The sequence below is a fragment of the Astyanax mexicanus genome, chromosome 8 (assembly GCF_023375975.1).
Source record: "Astyanax mexicanus isolate ESR-SI-001 chromosome 8, AstMex3_surface, whole genome shotgun sequence".
Classification (NCBI taxonomy): Eukaryota; Metazoa; Chordata; class Actinopteri; order Characiformes; family Acestrorhamphidae; genus Astyanax; species Astyanax mexicanus.
This window is the reverse complement of record NC_064415.1, coordinates 2,197,501-2,210,459: the sequence shown is the minus strand read 5'-3', so window position 1 is coordinate 2,210,459 and position 12,959 is coordinate 2,197,501. Positions and strand designations below refer to the sequence as shown.

General features: G+C 37.8%; 1 protein-coding gene across 8 annotated transcripts in view; it reads left to right on the top strand.

The window, feature by feature from the left end:
* The window catches only part of LOC111191212 (C-C motif chemokine 14), a 75,425-nt gene that overhangs the window by 60,416 nt on the left and 2,050 nt on the right, over window positions 1-12,959 (top strand). For 3 of the 8 annotated variants that reach the window (XR_007440407.1, XR_007440402.1, XR_007440404.1), the window contains one exon: window positions 12,352-12,456. The exons of 2 other annotated variants lie outside the window; for them this stretch is intronic. The gene's annotated coding sequence lies outside the window, so the exon portion shown is untranslated. Of the gene's footprint in view, window positions 1-10,927; window positions 11,033-11,329; window positions 11,432-12,351; window positions 12,457-12,959 lie in introns of those variants that run through there. 3 more of the 8 variants (XR_007440403.1, XR_007440406.1, XR_007440409.1) reach the window with 3 other exon arrangements.

Below are 12,959 nucleotides of genomic sequence, written 5' to 3'. Positions count from 1 at the left end.
CATTTGGCAGTGTGCCAAGTCCTGCTGGAAAACAAAATCCTCATCTCTATAAAAGCTGTCAGCAGAGGGAAGCATGAAGTGCTGTAAGATTTTCTGGGAAAACAAAACTGCACTGCACTACACAGCACCTCATGCTTTCCTCTGCTGACAACTTTTATGGAGATGCGGGTTTCATTTTCCAGCAGGACTTGAAATTGTTGCATACATAACCAAAATAATTATCCATATAGTGTGGAATATGAAGGTTCACCAGGAGTCGTAGATTCTCTCAAAACAAAAAAAAAAGTTTATTAACAGGAGGCTCCTGGAGAGCCTACCCTGAAGCCTCAGCTTCCAGGGACAGACTCTGCATCTCTTACGTTTTACAGTCGTATTAAAAGAACTCTTTGCAAGTATATAAAAGGCAATACTGATGGTTAACATATATAGGGTCTATAACAATATCTAGTATATATGAACACTTCAGTACTAATATATAGTTATACAAGATTAATATGTTTATAGGGGGCTTGTTCTGTCAACTATTTATACCTCTTTAGGTATGTAGGGTTGCCATAATCTTAAAAGAATCGATCATAAGGAATCGGTTATAGTCAAAAATGGTCTGATTATATTCCAATATTATCTCATACATAACAGTACACAATGATTGGGTGTGTGTATATGTATTAGTTTAATCTTTAGTTTATTAATTTTCAGTAATACCTGTCCAGTAATTATTTACTTCACGCTTCAGTATTTAAATTAACTAAATTTTAACTCACAATTTTAATATTTATTTACTTTTTCCCTGCAGGTATAGAGCTGGACTGCTGTTTCAGTTTCTACAAGAAGCAAATTCCTGTAAACACCATCAAGAATTACCAAATCACAAAACCTGACTGTCCAAAAGCTGGAGTCGTGTAGGTTTTCCTGCCCAATTATTCATAAATTACAGTTAAAAAAAGAAAAAATGTTTTATGTGTGATTACACAAAATGTAAAATAATTAATGATGATTAAACAATTAAAGCATGTATAATCAAGGCCTACAGCATCAATAAAAGTTAAACTAAACGTTTAATTGAAATGGTATCATATTTAATGGAATTATATATAGTTTGACTTGGTTATCATGTTTAAATGTCAGCTTCACTAACTGACCCAAATGTTCTGAAGTTTAAAGATTTCAGGTTTTACATGTAGAAAAATGTAGGTGGTACGAATAATTTTCATGTAAAATGTAAAATCTTAACATTATTTCTCCTTACTGCAGATTTTCCACCAAGAGGAACATTCACGTTTGTGTAGACGCTTATCTAAGGTGGGTACAGCGGGCAATGCAAGAAATTGATCTCAGAACATTGGAAATAAACACAAATCATCCCCACCATGGAACTGAACCCCAAAACCAGCCAACAGCAGGAACCCTGAACCCAGAACCAGCAGATCTTCACCGGAATGAAACAGACACCCAGGGCAGACAGGAACCCAAAACTACCAGTCCTGGTAGCAGTAAATCTAAAACTGAAGCTCAAGAACCCAAAACCTTCAGACCCGAGCCGACTGAAGATCTGCATGAATCTGAAACCCATGAAGACCAAACCCATCTAGTAATCAAGACACCAATACTTGACTTGACCCAGTCCAACTGGTTCTGCCAAGTTTAAAACCCTGCCTTAAAATTATAACTGGATTTTCTTTGACTAAAACAAATCACTATTATGACATTTCATGTTTTTCAGTTCAATGGAGATGTTTAATTATGAATTAAAGTATGAATTTGTGCCAGTGTAGCTCCATATTCCACACTCAACCACCTGGAAATAGGAAATGTGTATGTATAGTTTTGCATAATTAATTTACATTAAAGATTTATGTCAAAGCCCTTGTTTAGCCCTTGTGGAATTTGCATGTGTGTATGTGTGTAAGAATTACATATTTGTATTATTTCCAAAGCAACTGTCCTTATATTTCCTAGCCTGGATGTGGGGAGGGGTTTGGAGGAGATGGACGGGGGTCAAGAAATGAATGCTACCTCCCTGAAATGAGTTTTAAAACTGTGTGAATTAAGGCATTAAAACAACTGAATATACCTTTTTTTATTTTAGCAGTTTATAGTTTAGAAATGAACAGTGAAATAAGGTAAATGTGCTTTATATGTTACTTTACGTGTTAGAAAACATTACATTACATTTCATTTGGCAGACACTTTTGTCCAAAGCGACTTACAATAATGAAGTACAAAAGTAATAGGAATTTAGATAACCCATTTTTAGATAGGGCTTAAAGGAGGTCGAAGGGAAATAAAGGGATAGAGAAGTGAAGGAGAGGAAGAAGGAAATGAGGTTAGAAGTAGTTAGTGTGTTAGAGGTGTTAGGAGAGTAAGTGCTCTTTGAAGAGCTCTGTCTTCAGGAGTTTATTAAAGATAGTGAGAGATTCTCCTGATCTGGTAGTAGAAGGTAGTTAGTTAGAGGTGTTAGGAGAGTAAGAGCTCTTTGAAGAGCTCTGTCTTCAGGAGTTTATTAAAGATAGCGAGAGATTCTCCTGATCTGGTAGTGGAAGGTAGTTAGTTAGAGGTGTTAGGAGAGTAAGAGCTCTTTGAAGAGCTCTGTCTTCAGGAGTTTATTAAAGATAGCGAGAGATTCTCCTGATCTGGTAGTAGAAGGTAGTTAGTTAGAGGTGTTAGGAGAGTAAGTGCTCTTTGAAGAGCTCTGTCTTCAGGAGTTTATTAAAGATAGTGAGAGATTCTCCTGATCTGGTAGTAGAAGGTAGTTAGTTAGAGGTGTTAGGAGAGTAAGTGCTCTTTGAAGAGCTCTGTCTTCAGGAGTTTATTAAAGATAGTGAGAGATTCTCCTGATCTGGTAGTAGAAGGTAGTTAGTTAGAGGTGTTAGGAGAGTTAGTGCTCTTTGAAGAGCTCTGTCTTCAGGAGTTTATTAAAGATAGTGAGAGATTCTCCTGATCTGGTAGTAGAAGGTAGTTAGTTAGAGGTGTTAGGAGAGTAAGTGCTCTTTGAAGAGCTCTGTCTTCAGGAGTTTATTAAAGATAGTGAGAGATTCTCCTGATCTGGTAGTGGAAGGTAGTTTGTTCCACCATTGGGGAACTCTGTATGAGAACAGTCTGGATTGCTTTGTGTGAATGTTTGTTTGGTAAAGCGAGGCGACGTTCGTTGGAGGAGCGCAGCGGCCGGGAGGTAGCGTAAGCCTTCAGGAGCGAGTGCAGGTAGGAAGGAGCTGTTCTGTATCACCTTGTAGGCGATTATAAGAGTTTTGAATTTGATGCGAGCATCAACTGGTAGCCAGTGGAGCTCAATGAGCAGCGGGGTGACATGTGCCCGTTTTGGTTGGTTAAACAGAAAGTAAATGTTTAATTTGAGATAATGGATATAGGGCCTGAAAGGGTTAACTGTTATAACTGTTATAAGTACAAAAATGTGCAAGTAAAATAAAAACTATATAAAGTAGTGCGCACACCATACCTAGCTTTAGTTTGAGTAAAGCAGGTAGTTTCACACTGTTTTTTCTGTGAACACTTTTGAGTCTTTATTTACTGATATTATTTGGTTTGAAACATCATATAAATATGTTTGAAGCACTAAAGGTAAATAATATTGGTTGGGGAAGGAGATTTTTCACTTTTTTAGGTGTTTTTCTCTCAATGGGTTTCTTGTAGATTTAGCTTTACCGCACTGGGATGTGATCACTATTTTTAGAAAGAGTAAGCTCCGCCCTTTCTAACCATATATGGATATATATGGACCATGTATGTTTATGTGTGAAGGGATTCCTAAGTAATTAAGCTGAGAACACAAGGTGAGATTTTGGAAAATCAGTCCATAGGGTTCCAAAGGTTAATAACAAATCAGCTTCTTCTTCTTCTTTTTATATTTATTATTATTATTATTATTATTATTATTAATACTACAATACTGGCCAGTATTTAACATCACTCAACGTCACTTCCCAAGTCGTATGATAACTGTACAGCAACAGTGCTTGTTTGTATGTGCATAGATATACACAGATATACAGTATATACACTTACTGCATTTCCTATTTATTTATTATTTTGTTCAAAGAAGTTAGGAGGCAGAGGAAACTGAGCTGCTGGTTGACGCTGTGAAGGAGCTCCAGCAGCTCATTTACGGGAACAGCAATGTTATTTTATTTACTATTCTGTTTATTGTTGATGTAAAACTTAGGTTTGCACTCTGAAGCACATCTGTGTGTGATTTTAACCAGTGCGGGTGTACTTCACGCAGCTGACTCTTGACTGTTGTCAGGGTTTTAATCAGTCAGTGGCACACCTGTATTTCTCACCACCAAGATAAAAACATGTCGCAATTTAACTGAACAAACATCACTTCCAGACCACCACGCCCATCAGTGTATATTTTTTCCTAAACATTGATCTGTTTCATTAATTCTAATAGCACGGTCACAAGGCGTGAAAATAGACTGTTCACAAAGTGTATGTGAAAGCAAAGACCATCGTGATGCGCCTAGCACATGGTGGATGAAAGAGCCCTACGTGTTAACCACCACAGACACTGTTTCCTGTACATGCAGCACTTTTTATTGATCACTTCCTCATTTCTTATCATCCCTTTTATTTTGTTTAAAGCTGTCTCTTTCTTTTCATCATCCTCATACAAACTGACAGACAGATAAAAATAGCATCTGCTGCAGTTGAATCCACAGTCATGAGGGTCTGGAGTCGTTCTTTTCTCTTGGGTCTGCTGGTCATCGTCCACCTTCAGTTCTGTGTGGAAGGTGAGTGAGTTTAAATACTGGTTATGATGGTGGCGACCTAGTTTAGTCAAAATATTTAATTACAGCTTAATTACTCATTACTGCTCTATCTAGTCCTCTATCAGACACTATCCACCTTATTTTCCACAAAGAGAATGTCTCTGATCATTTTTGATTACTTATTGTTAGAATAATCCATTGATATGTATTACACCCACAGAGAAAATGATAAACGTTCAAAATCAGTAATATAACATACTCATTTAGAGTGAGTCCCAATAACTGGAAGAAAGGAGATTTCCTCTTTAAGGTGAGGAGCTGCATCTGTGGTTGAAGGACCTGTAGCACACTAACTACAATGTGACAATTTTCTATTAAGTCAGATACAGTGTCTGATTACAAAGTTTTGAGGCAACCCAACTCAGTTAATCAAACATTTTCCTAACTCATATGTGTTGGTTTCCCAGACAGAAAATATGTCTAGTTCTATATTACTTTATTCTTTCAATTAAAAACTTCCATTTAAAATACTGCATAGTTAAGGACTAGCCTAAATCCCTGCCCAACTGAGTTTAGCCCTATAAACATTTACTAATGTTTATTGTTTATTCCTATTGGCTGGTTAAAGCAGCCCCTATCACATGGGGTGTGGGAGGCCTTCTGACTCTCCTGAGATAACTCCTGATCATGGAGGATTGTGGTGAAGAAGGGAGTCTCTTGATAAACAGACAGCTAGACAGTCACTCCACTCATAAAACTCATAGACATTTCTGTGTGTAAAAAAGTAGGTAAAGGTAAATTTAGTTAGAATTGTACTTTTATGTAGCATAAGGTCATAGCCCTCAACCGGCCCTACAGTCTAACTGCTGCTCATCAAGAGTGAGGAGACCATCAGTTCAAATCCCAATGAGGCCTTAGCACTCCATTGTTAAAAGCCGCCCAGTCTAGGGATGTTGTTAGAGTTTAATTTTACTGGTTATGAATGAAGCATGTTTATATGGTATATAGGGAGTTCACTCAAAAAAGTATTTTTAAAGTATTATGGTTAATATGTTTTTAAATCATATATTTGTTTTGTTAAAATCATACTAAAATATTTTTTATTCATATAAGCTGACCTGTCTTAACTTAATATTCTTACTATTGCTGTTTTTTTATAGATGTAAATGCAGGACAGAGATGCTGCTTCCGCTTCTTTTCAAGTAAAATACCTTTAACTGCCATTATCAAGTATGAAAACGTGCACAGAGACTGCCCAATATCAGGAGTTATGTAAGTTACCGTATCTTCTTGTTTATATCTTATTATGCTTCAGGTATAACAGTCTGTATGTTTCCTTTACTGCAGTTTTACCACTTGGAAGTCTAGGAAGTTATGTGCACACAAAAACCAAAGCTGGGTGCAGCGAGCCATGAACAAAATTGATCAACGACCTTTTAAAGGCACCAACGTTCTGCCTGGACGTAAAACTGAAGCTGATACCCATCCTGATCCCACAACCATGAAACCCCACACATCTACAGCTCTGCCTGGACATAACACTGAAGCCCGTGTCCGTGAGTTCACTGTAAAAAAATTACATTTAAAATTTTTCTCCTTAATGTGATTCATGAATCAGCTGAAGAAAATATTGACCTGTAGTTGAACCCTAGTTGAGGCCAAGCCAACTACTCTGCACTACTGCACATGCTCAGTTTGAGCAAGGTCAATTGAGCAATTATGCAGGGGTTTTCACCAGATGTTAGACACCCTATTTACATATTGGACGTGTCCTCTCACTTTACACTTCCCATCAGTGTGTAGTCATCCTCCACAGGCTCTGCTGCCATCTGCAGGGGGTTATATACAGTGTGTGTTATGTAATAGTTAACTGTCTGGTCTCAGGGTTGTAGGCTATAAGAGCAAGTTGCTGTGTTTTGTATTGCTGAGTGTATTAAGACTATATCGCTCAAGCTGCTCACATTTACATTACTGCAAGCTTACAGGGGTTGGACAGTGAAACTGAAACACCTGGTTTTAGAGCACAACAATTGATTGTGGTGACGGACAGTTCTGGTGGAAACAGGAGAGTTGAGGTGCACATTAAATTCTGCGTGATTTGATTAGCCGTGGTTTTATGTTTTTTGGATACAATCCGGGTTAGCACCCGAACATCCCTTTCAGACAGCTTCCTCTTACAGCGTCCACAGTTAATCCTGTTGGATGTGTTTGGTGCTTCTTGGTGGTATGCTGACATTACCCTGGATACCGTGGCTCTTGATGCATCACAAAGACTTGCTGTCTTGGTCACAGATGCTCCAGCAAGACGTGCACAAACAATTTGTCCTCTTTTGAATGTCACCGATAATGTTGTGTGCATTGTAATATTTAGAGCAGAACTGTGCTCTTACCCTGCTAACTGAACCTTCACACTCTGCTCTTACTGGTGCAATGTGCAATTAATGAAGATTGAACACCAGGCTGCTCCAATTTAGCCATGAAACCTAAACTCCCACACTAAAATGATGACAGGTTTCATTGTCCAACCCCTGTAGATGACTGATAATAGACAGATATATAAAGTATATCACAAAAGTGAGTACACCCCTCACATTTCTGCAGATATTTAAGTTTACCTTTTCATGGGAAACACTGACAAAATGACACTTTGACACAATGAAAAGTAGTCTATGTGCAGCTTAAATTTATACTTTCCTCAAAATAACTCAGTATACAGCCATTAATGTCTAAACCACCCGTAACAAAAGTGGTACACCCCTAAGAGATTACGCCCCTAAATGTCCAAATTGAGCCCTGCATGTCATTTTCCCTCCAAAATGTAATGTGACTCGTTAGTGTTACTAGGTCTAAGGTGTGCATAGGGAGCAGGTGTGTTAAATTTTGTAGCTGTCGTACTCTCTCATACTGCTCACTGAAAGTTCCAACATGGCACCTCATGGTAAAGGACCTTAAAAGACAAATTTTTGCGTTACATGAAGTTGGCCAAGACTACAAGAAGATTACCAACACCCTAAAACTGAGCTGCAGCACAGCGACCAAAATCACTCAGCGTTTTAAAAGAGCAGGGTTCACTCAGAACAGACCTCTCGTTGGTTGTCCAAAGAAGCTGAGAAGTTGAGTGCTCAGTGTCACGTCCAACTGGTCTGCATGGCTGTTACCCCAGAAGGTAGCCTCTTCTGAAGTCTGTACACAAGAAACACTGCAAACAGTTTGCTGAAGACATGTCAACAAAGGACACGGATTACTGGAACCATGTCCTATGGTCTGACGATACCAAGATTAATTAATTTGGTTCAGATGGTCTCAAGTCAAGTCAAGTCAAGGGTAAAGGTAATTCTGGTAGTTCTGGAAAATAATGGCGGCGACACAAAATATTGACACTTCAGGAACTTTCACTAAGGGGTGTACTCACTTTTGTTGCGGGTGGTTTAGACATTAATGGCTGAATACTTTGTTATTTTGAGGGAAGAATAAAATTACATTATTTAAGCTGCATATACAGACTACTTTTTATTGTGTCATTTTGTCAGTGTTTCCCATTAATAGATATACTTAAATATTTGCAGAAACATGAGGGGTGTACTCACTTTTGTGATACACCATAATAGTCATAATTTCCACTTCTCAGTTGCTAACTTAATTGAACGGCTACATGAATTTAATTAATGCAAAATATGACAGTGACACAACTTACATTTTTCTGGTGATCCTAAAGGATAGTTAGCAGATCGTAAATCAGGCCGATTAAACACATAAAGTGAATTTTTACGTTGGTGAGGCTTAATATTTGAAGCTTTTATACATATAAAAATAAAATATCTGAACTAAAAGTTTCTAGTTGGCGTAACTGGTCATGGTTTTTCTTCAAAACCTAAAAGCTTAAGCCTCAAAACTCAAAAATGTAATGCAATAAATTGCCTTGAAATTGCCAACTTTTTTTATTTTTACAGTGTTGAGACCCGACCCAAGTACAACTCAGCATGAACACGAACCTGGAGCCGAGACCCGTCCTGAACCCACAACCTCGGGGTCCGGCCCACATACAGATCCACACCAACATGAAGCCCAAACCCAGGCGGCACCAGAAACCTCGAGTTCTGATCCAGCTGAACCCACCTGGTTCTGCTACGTTTAAAACCTGAACCCAGAGTTCTACTCATTTCCTCCTGGAGACGTTCTTACAGTGGTGGATTCCCATGCTAAAATTACTCAGCCTTCAACTAATACACAGCATTTCACTTATACTTTGGAACACCATAGCAAATACCTAGCAACTGCCATAGCAGAGCAACCACCTGGGATATCATACCTACCAGTGAGACATGTTAGTTACTGTACTCTCTCTCTCTCTCAGACTCCGGCTGCTGATGGAGAAGCAGCATGACCTACTGTACTCTCTCTCTCTCTCTCTCTCTCTCTCTCTCAGACTCTGGCTGCTGATGGAAAAACAGCATGACCTACGTACTCTCTCTCTCTCTCTCTCTCTCTCTCTCTCTCTCAGACTCCGGCTGCTGATGGAGAAGCAGCATGACCTACTGTACTCTCTCTCTCTTTCTCTCTCTCTCTCTCTCTCTCTCTCTCAGACTCTGGCTGCTGATGGAAAAACAGCATGACCTACGTACTCTCTCTCTCTCTCAGACTCCGGCTGCTGATGGAGAAACAGCATGACCTACTGATGAATTAAATGAAATCTGCTTCTTAAAACCATCACTGATTGGTGGAAACTTCACACTAGATCTCGAGCAGTTTGGACTGTGTGTCTCTCCACTCTTCCTCCAGACTCTGATTCCTTCATTTACTTTAAATGAAATGTAAAATTTACTGATGATCAGTGATTTGGTTTGGAGAGACATGTCTGTCATCTGCTGGTGTTGATCCACTGTATGCTGTATGTTTAATCACTCTCACACAAAAAGCTTGTATCTTAAAACTGTCCATGTTACAGGAGTTTACCATTTTTTTTTTCTGATTGATGTTAGTGTAAAATTACAAATAAAGTGATGTAATTTGTTGTTAGCCAGTGTGGTTTTGTGGTAGTGTAGGTTTTTACTGAGTCACTTGGCCTTTTTTCTATTCTAGGGTTTCCTTTACATTATTTTTTGGTTGTGTCTACCATATTTTCAATTCAATTCAATTCAATTTTATTTATGTAGCACTTTTTACAACAAAGGTTGTCTCAAAGCAGCTTTACAGGTAAAACAGGTCCACGCCTCTTATGAGCAGCACCACAGAGATGCCAATTTTATGGTGACACAGTGGCAAGAAAAAACTCCCTTTAAGAGGAAGAAACCTTGGAAGGAACCAAGACTCAGTCCGAGGAACCCATCCTACTCGGGTTGACCCGCTCAGTACAAACAAACAACAAACAAATAACAGAACAAAACAGTACAGAGAATTAATGTGGAGCTATAGCTAATGTAAAAGGTACTAATTTATGAATATAAAAATGTGATGGGCACAAACTATGATATATTTGGAACTGAATTTCTGACTTTCCCACTCACAAATGAACTTGAGATTAAAAAAGTAATCTTGTTGAAAGCTGGAATTTGATATAAATCTAAGGTTTATATTGGTTGAACTGGCACTAATTTGTTAGCTGCGTAGCTAAGCTAGGCAAAGCTAGCCAATCAAGTGGAGCATACCTCAAAACACACATGCCCCAAAACATAAGGGGACTGCAATTGAAAGCTTACATGGATAAGCTTTCTACTGGTGGAATGGGCACTAATTTGTTAGCTGGGTAGCTAAGATACGTAAAGTTAATCTTGTAGAAAGGATTCTAGCTTACTAAGCTAAACTTTTCATTCAGACTCATCATAGGTAGTGTCAGTGTTAAGTAGCTAGCTAGGAAGTCCCCGATTTAGTTCTTCTATTTATCTATTTTTGTTCTTTATTAAATGCTTGTCAGCTGATCAGCTTACTTCTGTTAAAAAAGTGCATCCTTTTCATCAAACCCTTGTTTAACAGAGGTACCACCTGACCACACCATCCACACTACCACAAATGAGGTATGAACAGTGAAATAAGGTACATGTTACTTTACATGTAGGAAAAGAGAAAGTAAATGTTTAATTTGAGCAGGAAATTCATGATACAGGATATATGTGTTTTAGACAGACAACAGTAGATTCTGGCGGCAGTAAAATTGTTGTATTTGTGATTATTGTGTAACAGTGTAAAATGACTGTATGCAGTTCTGCATTTCTACCACTCGGAGCTCTGCTGTTTCCTCCTGTTCTTCAGAGTCCAGAGTCCAGATTAACAGAACCGGACCGTTACTCTACTGCTGTGAGAAGAAGGTAAGAGACTGGGGGTTATAACTCTCTATAACTACACTAATACTACACTAATGACCTGTTCTGCTGCAGAACCGGGTTCTGGGCTGTGTTCTGTCTGAGGTTCTGCACTGATAGGTGTTTTTTGGTGAGAAGAACAGTTAGAGTCACGTTATCCTCAAAAACAGAAGCTGTCCCATCATTTCTGGAATAGAACTCAGAACACAGTGTGCTGTTGGGTTTACAAAACGGGTTCTAGATATCAGAACATAAAGCTGTGAAAGTGAAAGAGAGTTTCAGGAAGCAGTTTCCTCTTTTCAGACAGGAAATAACACGGATTATAGAAGCAGATCCAGCAACAACCGGACCACAGTGATCCAGACCGGTTCTCAGGAGCAGAACCCAAACTCTAGAACACCAAAGGTACTGTTCTAGATAGGAGTTATTATTTATCTCTACAAATGAAGATAAGATTTACTGTAAACATCATTTTAAACCTTCATAATAAGAGTTTCCTCTACAGCTGTGTACAGATAATCATGTGACCACAATAACATTTAGTGTAGTTACTGTTATTACTGTCACTGCTACATTACTTTATTTTAATGCTATTTACTATTCTTTTGTTCTGTTATTACACTCATTGTTTTAACTGCATTTGCTCTTATTGTTGTAATTGTTTTTACAGTAATTACTGTTATTATTTATTACTGCTATATTTACTGTTATTGCTTTTATTAGTAATGACTATATTTATTATTACTGTATAAATATTAACTATTATTACTGTATTAACCATTTCAGACCTGAATTATGTTCTATTGATAGAAAAATATAAAAAGGCACTAAAAAAAATCAAGTATTGTAAAAATAAAAAAAAATCCAATTAACTAAAATATTTAATTTTTGTTCTAAATCACTTAAAAATTGTAAAACATAGTAAAACGTTACTTTGCCACGTTGGCTTTAGTGCTATCATGCCCTAATGTCTGGGTTGCAGTTTTTTTCAGTGCGATGGCTTGAAGAGTTTTTTTTTTTTACTATCTAATTCATGGAAAACATAAAAAAAATATATAAAATACATGATGTCCATTGTAATGGATATAGGGCCTGAAAGGGTTAACTGTTATAACTGTTATAAGTACCATCCACTGCTACTAGCTTTGGGGGCATGTCTCTAAAAAAGAGACAGGCCACTTCTGACCCCTGTAAAGCTGATCCCTGTAAAGTGGTTTATTGTGGAAACTGAACTCAAATCCTGTTTATTATTTATTTATTTATTTATTTATTTATTACTCTAAATTGTATCCCTACTCTCTTCTTATCCTCTGATATAAAAACAGAAGATCCCCCTCATTATATCATCGGTATCATGAAGTTCTGGAGTGGTTCTCTTCTCCTGGGTCTGCTGATCATCCTCTACCTTCAGTCCTGTGTGGAGGGAGAAAGTGAGTAAAAGTTCATCTGAAGATCAAACTCTTCATTCTCTATTCAATATTATACCACAGTTAGTTCTGACCCTGCAATGTGATTGGCTGAGAGGCGTTCTATGAGTGCCGTTATCAGCCGGTAATGCACTGTAACTGAAGATTTCAATGTATTACTACACGACATACAGGTAACCTAGCAACAATGCAGCGCTTACAAACCAAACAGCGCAGCTACAAACAGAGCAGCAATGGAACTATTTTAACTGGTGGAGTTTTTATAACCAAACAGATCCTATTTTCTCCTCCTCTTTAACTCTTTTTAAATCTTTCAATAAACAGTTATAATGAATCTGTGGTATAATCGCAATAATACACTCGAGGTTCCTGCTATAAAGTGTAATATGTAATACTACATGTTATAGCACTTCCTCTCTTAATTCTTAAATACTTTTATTATAATAGGGTTGTGTACTGGCAAGTATTTGGTGTTATGTTACGCATCACAATACAGGGGTTACAAT